Genomic DNA, 7,600 nt, shown 5'->3' with positions numbered 1-7,600 from the left:
CATGGTATAGATAAACCACATCTTCTTGATCCATTTGTCCATTGATGGACACCTAGGCTCTTTCCATTGTTGAGAGTGCTGCTATGAACATTGGGGTGCATGTGCCCCTATGCATCAGCACTCCTGTATCCCTTGGGTAAATTCCTAGCAGTGCTATTGCTGGGTCCTAGGGAAGTTCTACTGTTAATTTTTTGAGAAACCTTCACACAGTTTTCCAGAGGGGCTGTACCAGTTTACATTCCCACCAACAGTGTAGGAGGGTGCCCGTTTCTCCACATCCTCGCCAGCATCTAGAGTTTCCTGGTTTGCTCATTTTAGCCACTCTGACTGGCATGAGGTGTCTAGTTTTTTCCAGTTTCTTTTCTCAGTGTGGTTTTGATTTGTATTTCCCTGATGACGAGGGATGCTGAGCATCGTTTCATGTGTCTGTTGGCCATCTGGATGTCCTCTTTGGAGAAGTGTCTGTTCATATCTTCTGCCCATTTCTTCACTGGATTGTTTGTTTTTCAGGTGTGAGAGACACAGATCTTAAGCAGCCTCCAGGCTTTGAGCTGTCAGCACAGAGCCTGATGCAGGGCTCAAACCCATGAACTGTGAGGTCATGACCTGAGCGGAAGTTCCATGCTTAACCAAGTAGGCCACCCAGGCGCCCCTATCCACCTTTTTTTGAAGTCTTCAACACCAACCACTTCTCTGGACTGTTAACCCTCAGATATCTTCCCATCCTCTTCTTTCCTGTCTATCTGACTCTGAAATTGTATTTGTGCTTCATGCCTCTCTCAGGTTCCTGTCTTTGTCCCTCTTCTCTCCTCCCTTACATTCTCACTTGACAACCTTATTTTTTTCTAGTTTTTTTTCTAAAATTTCTTTACCCTGAAAAGAACTTTAAAAAAAAAAAGCAATGAATGTCCATTGTAACAATATAAAATGTCCATTGTAACAATATAAAGAATATAGTAGACTATTCAGTAAAAGATTAGCTGTCTGTCCCTCCTCTCATACATTTATTGTTTGTATATATGTATGTGTTTATATTTACCTATACATGTGTATAGTAATATGTTTATACATATACATATTTACATATATATTTTGTTACAAAAGTTGGATCATATGACATATTATTCTACAACTTGTATTTTTTCTTTATAACAAATCATGAATATCTTTTCTAATTGATGCAAATGTAGCTATCTAATCTTTTAAAGGACTTCATAGTATTCTATCATATGGAAGTACCATACTTCTAAACTCCTTATGGACTTATTCACATGTTATCCCACCAGCTAATCAAAATCAACCATCAAAAACCCAAAATCATAATTTGCATTCTAAACCATTGTATATCTCTAACCTGTATTCCATATCCTGGTTCCTAATGTCACCATGTGTTCATGTGTGAAATGTGAATGCTAGCACTCACATTTCTCCCAAGTCATGGATGTGAGTTTTACTCTCTATTAGAAACTTGCCCCTGGGTATGCCACAGATGCTTCAGGCTCTGCCTACCCCAGACCCAGTCTTCACTGGGGAGCACAACTCTCAACTTGAGTAATCTAATCAAAATGCCTGGGAGTTGGCTGTTTCACATCCCATGTCACTGAGCTTGTCCAGTTTTATCACCGAATATCTCTTGACTGTATTCTATCTAGTTGTTTTCTATTATTGTTGTCTTAGTAGGATTTCCTTCTCTCTCATCTGACCCTTATAACAGTCTCTTTACTGTTACCATTCTCTCCTCACTGCCACTATCCTTATCCTCCCCTGTGCCCTGTCCATTTGCCACACTTTCATTAACCTGCTTCTCATCTAAAGGGTAGATAGAGGGGTGCCTGGATGGTTCAGTTGATATGTGTTCAACTCTTGATTTCTGCTCAGTTCATGATCTCAGAGTCATGAGATAGAGCCCCACAGTGGGGCTCTCTCCCCCCATGCTTGAACATGCTCTCTCTCTCTCTCTCCCCTCTCTCTCAAATAATAGAAAATAAAAAATAAAGGGTAGCTAGATCTGTCTATAATTATGCAGCTTAAAGTCCTTCACTAACTCCCATCTACACACAGAATAAAGTCCACACTCTTTAGCTTGCAATGCAAAGCCTTTCTATCCCCTACCTAGCTTTCTGATCTCATTCTCATTTCCCCTTAGTTCCCTGCTCCCTCTTGCAATTCATGCTTTTGGAATTCCAAATTACTTGCACACACACACACACACACACACACACACACACACACGAGAAGGTTTTTAAGACCTTCACATACTTACAAATGTTAATTCCTCTTTGTGAAATGGCTTCCTGCACCCCTTACCTTGAAAACTCCTATTTATTCTTCAAAGTCCTACTCCACCATCTTTGCTCTATGGAGTCTTCCCTAATTCTCCCTAGGCAAAATGAATTCCATCTTTCTTTACTATTTATGAACTTTCCACACATCTTATTGTATATATATATATATATACACACACACACACATATTTATTGCATATTATATTATGTATCTCTATTATTATCTATTTCCTTCACTGTCACCCCTAGACTTATTTTCTTTCTTTTTTTAAAATTTTTAATATTTATTTATTATTTTTGAGAGAGGGACAGAATGTGAGCAGGGAAGAGGCAGAGAGAGAGAGAGATGGAGACGCAGAATCCGAAGCAGGCTCCAGGCTCTGAGCTGTCTGCACAGAGCCCAATATGGGGCCTGAACCCATGAATCGTGAGATCACGACCTGAGCCGAAGTCAGACACTTACCTGACTGAGCCACCCACGTGCCCCATCCCTAGACTTATTTTCTTCCCTAGTTCTTTGATAGTAGAGACCAGATATTAATTCATATTTGTATATTTAACATCTGCCACACTTCTGGCGCATAAGTACTCAGTAAATTTTTATTAAGGTAAATCGAGTAATGACTTTATTCCTTTGTCTCCCTGAGTATCTCCGTCCAACCAGTTGGCATCTCTTCACAGTGCCACCTCCTCAGTTTGTCTCTCTTTCATTTCATTCCCACCACTGTCAGTGTGGACAAAAACTGGTTCCCTTTCATCTATGCACTCAGCAGACTTGTTAAATACATGTAGGGAATATAAAGTTATGGAAAACATGGTATCTGGCTGGAGAAGCCTGTGACAACCCTCTGGGGAATAGACAGACCAATCACTGAAATAACTTTGTGGCCCATAATTGTCTCCTAATCTTATGCCCATTTTACTCTACCCTCAGGGCATTCCTCATAGCTCTGCTCATATTACTTTGGAGCTCAAACCCCTGTAGCTTTGGATTATTGAGAATAAAGAGTCACCATTTAGGCTGGCTTTAGGAGTCTGCCTTTTACATCCGACTCCCCCTCTCTTCTTTCCTCCACTACTTCCTGATCTTACCCATTCTTCAAATATGAATTCAAATAGCTTTTCCATGAAATCTTCCAGGATCCTTCTAGACATAATTAGTTACATTAATGTGCATCCTTCTTTGTGTTATCTTTATTCATGTCTACATCTATCTCCATTATTAGAGTAAGGCAGCAATAATATTGGGGCATTTTTTTTCTTTTTTGGCTTTGCAAAATCAATACTGACAGAAATATACTAGGCTTTTGAATTCAACGTATATTTCTTATTCCATTTGAGGATGGTTCACTCTTTCCATCTTCGTAGTTCTCAGTGATATTTCTGTGAGCTTTACGGAATCAAATACCCTGGTGGTAAAATTTATATTTTATAAAGACTATAGGGGTTTTTTTGGGTAAAATAACTTCACAGAAAATGTAACTAATTCTTTAGAAAGGACATTATTGCCTAAAGCCACAGTGAAATTACATAGCAACAAACCTTCATTAATGAAGAATAATTATTATAGTGTGGTAATCTCAAATGCAAAATAGTATTATAATAAAGTATGTGTATCACACTTACCCAAATGAATCAATATTGCTTACTCTTTTGATTAAAAGATCAAAGATTTTTTAATCGTGTCTTTGCACATTTTGCATGTAATCTGCTGAATCCAGTAATAAGTGATAACAAACCTATCGTTTATGTAAATGTTCACAAGCTTGACAGTAATGAAGCTTGGATTAGCTTTTTCAGAGGAAAGAGGAGTGCAAATATGTAATCTTCTCACAAGCATGCAGGCTAGGATGATTTTATTTTCCAGTTGAGAGCCCTTTACTGATGCAAAAGTGATTTTATGTTACTTTTAGATCCTTATTTGATACATTGGCCTGGAGGACAAATTTCTGGAGAGAGTTGCTGTGAAGCTCAAGTAGAAACATGGAGAGCGATGGCAGAATTGTATGAAAGAGAGGAGTTGTGCTTCTTACAATTAAAATTAAATATTATTTATCCAGATACACTAAGCTTCTTACTGTTAGAAATCACTAGGGCGCCTGGGTGGCTCAGTCAGTGGAGCGTCTGATTTCCCCTTAGGTAGTGATCTCACGGCTCCTTAGTTCGAGCCCCACATGGGACTCTGCTGATAGCTCAGAGCCTGGAGCCTGCTTCAGATTCTGTGTCTCCCTCTCTCTCTCTCTCTGCCCCTCCCCGACTTGTGCTTACTCTCTCTCTCTCTCTCAAAAATAAGTAATAAAAAATTTTTATAAAAAGAAATCAATTTTTCTTAAGGTATGTATTTTATTGACATTTCCTTCTATTTCTATTTTATTAAGAGTTAATTCGACTGTTATAGGGATAAAGAACATGGACTTGAGAGTCTGATTATCATCTTCCTTAATTCTGACTCTGCCACTTACTTACATTGTAACTTTGGGCAAGCTACTTGCATTCTCTTAACTTCAGCTTCCTCATTTAGAAATCCTTAAGGGACTGTTGTAAGGATTAATTACATAAACTATGTAAAGCATGGAGCACAACACTTGACACATGATAGTAGTGATTGTTCAGTAGCAATCACTACTACTCTCAATATCATCATCATCATCATCATCATCATCATTATCATCATCATCAGACTGTGTTTCTTAGACTATATTTTGCTACTGTGAACTGGGGAATGGAAGAACCTAGGTGCACAATCTGAATTCATAACAAATGGGGGTAAAATGTTAACAATAGGCGAGTCTGGATTAAGAGTGTATGAATGCTCTTTGAATTATATTTATTCTTGCAACTTTTCTGTAAGTTTGAAATTATTTTTAAATAAATATGGTTTTTTTAAAGAGGATAGAATAGGCATATAAACATCAACCTGGTAAAATAATCCCAAGCATATTACTAAGTGGAGAAAGAAGAGCAGAGTTTTGTTTGGTTTTGGTTGTGGTTTGTGTTGTTTTTTGTTTTTTGGGGTTTTTTTTGGATTTTTATGTGAAAGGATCCCATTTGTGTTAAAAGAGGTATGCATAGTTTTGGTTTCATAAGATATACGGGGCACCTGGGTGGCTCAGTCGGTTAAGCGTCAGACTCTTCATTTTGGCTCAGGTCATGATCTCACCATTTGTGAAATCAAGCCCCCTGTCAGGCTCCGTGCTGACAGTGAGGAGCCTGCTTGGGATTCTCTCTCCCTTCCTCTCTGCCCCGCCTCTGCTCATGCTCACTCTCAAGAGTGCTCTCTCTCTCTCTCTTTCTCTCTCTCTAAATAAACATTTTTTTAAAAAGGCATATAGGAAGGAGGAGAGGCTTTGCATGCTGCCAACGCTGGTCTCCAGGCTTGGAGGCAGCAGGAATACCTGCCCCTGGCCACTTTCCCTTGGTGGTGCACCCACAATTAGTCCCCCCTGGAGATGGCAGCCAAGCTTGGAGAAGAGCGCTGGGAGAAGCAGGCTGCAGGAGCAGCCGGCAGCCCAGTGTCCTTTGTACTCTGAAGACGGGCAACCTTGCTGAATCCCTCACCCCACAGCTTGCTAGTCTCCAGAGAAGAAAGGGTCTAACTGAAGTGGGCTGCAGGATGAGGTGACCCAAAAACTGAGAAGCCATCTGCCAGACAAGTAGAGGCAGAAGCATCAGATGCTGAGAGGAGGAGACACAGAGATGACACAGTGGGAGACAGCTCCAGTTTCTGCCCTGTCAGAGAAAACCAAACAGCCTACAGAATGTTTCTTGATACAAGCAAAAGAAACAAAAGAAGATGCCACCAAGACAAGGAAGAGAAAAAGAAAATTGCTGATGTTGTTGCAAAATCAGAGCCCAAACCAGGGACACCTGAAGACCTACGGAAGCTGAGGGACGCCTGGGTGGCTTAGTTGGTTAAGCTACCTACTTCGGCTCAGGTCATGATCTCACGGTTTGTGGGTTGAAGCCCCACATCGGGCTCTGTGCTGGCAGCTCAGAACCTGGAGCCTGCTTCAGATTCTGTGTATGTGTGTGTGTGTGTGTCTCTCTCTCTGTCTCTCCCCTGCTCATGCTCTGTCTCTCTCTGGCTCAAAAATAAATAAACGTTTTTAAAAAAAAAAAAAAAAGACCTGCAGAAGATGATTTGCTATGGCAGCAATCGCTCAGTGATTGCATTAGAAGAACTAAACCTACCAGACTCCTGTTTCCTCAAGGCCAATGATTTGACTCATAGTCTTTAATCATACCTAAGAGAAATATGCCCAAAGTGGGTAAAACTTTGGAAAAACTCTAATGAGAAGAAATCATCCCTGATGCTCATCATCGGCAGCTCTGCTATCCAGACCCTGGAGCCCATGAGGTTGATGACAGCATGCAGAGGAGATAGCAGAGTTAGGAAGTTATTTGCAAAACACATAAAGGTCGAGAAGCAGGTAAAGTTGCTGGAGAAGCATGTCATGCGCCTGGCTGTAGGAACTTCAGGGAGGATCGAAGAACTCATTAAACAAAGTGGCCTTAATTTAAACCCCTTAAAGTTTCTGGTTTTTTACTGGAACTGGGGAATCAGATGTTGAGGAGGGTGACAGACATTCTTGAGATAACAAAGGAGGTTTTTGAACTTCTGGAATTGGAGTCTTCAGTCTGTACAAGTTAGAATCTTTAAAGCTGGGACTTTCCTACATCTGAGTCCTAATGAAAATTCCAATTGTTATGGTGGGATTTGCATCTTGTTTAATAGCTCTGAATACTGCAAGCACTCAGTAAATAGCTATTGTTTTATTTGTTTTATTTTGTTAACTGGATCACCAAATGAATCACTAGCAATTTTTTATGGAGATTTTTTTGACAAAAATGAAGCTGTCCTTTCCCAACTTCTTTGTCTAATAAAGTATCACCAACTTGTGTGTGGGGGAAAAAAGAAGTAATCCTCTCTGAACAGTGAAATTACAGATGAGCAGGAAAGGGGACTTGTACTTGCTATTTCACATCTTCTATACACTGCATGTTTTTTGTTTATAAGTTAAAAGATAATGAAAATGACCTTGGGAAGGTTATTATCTACATAGTCCTGAGAATCTGTTATGAGATGGATAGACCCTAAATGGAGTAACAAATTCAATGCTTTTTAACAATCTGCTTTGGGGGCACTTGGGTGGGTCAGTCAGTTAAGTGTCCAACTCTTGATTTCAGCCCTGATCATGAACTCACGGTCATGAGATTGAGCCCTAGTCTGGCTCAGCACCAAGCGTGGAGCCTGTTTAAGATTCTCCCTCTCCCTCACTCTGTCACCCACTCTCACACACTCTTTTTTAAAAAAA

At 40.1% G+C, this 7,600-nt stretch overlaps 1 long non-coding RNA gene and 1 pseudogene across 1 annotated transcript in view; both read left to right on the top strand.

Moving 5' to 3' along the window:
* LOC144216728 (uncharacterized) overlaps positions 1-7,600 on the top strand; it is a 139,098-nt gene that overhangs the window by 85,947 nt on the left and 45,551 nt on the right. The window lies entirely within an intron of this gene.
* Positions 5,866-6,968, top strand: LOC144216639 (uncharacterized protein C3orf26 homolog pseudogene; annotated as a pseudogene).

Source organism: Crocuta crocuta, unplaced genomic scaffold (assembly GCF_008692635.1).
Source record: "Crocuta crocuta isolate KB4526 unplaced genomic scaffold, BGI_CrCroc_1.0 scaffold48, whole genome shotgun sequence".
Classification (NCBI taxonomy): domain Eukaryota; kingdom Metazoa; phylum Chordata; class Mammalia; order Carnivora; family Hyaenidae; genus Crocuta; species Crocuta crocuta.
The sequence above is the reverse complement of the archived record's forward strand: the minus strand, read 5'-3'. Positions and strand labels throughout refer to the sequence as shown.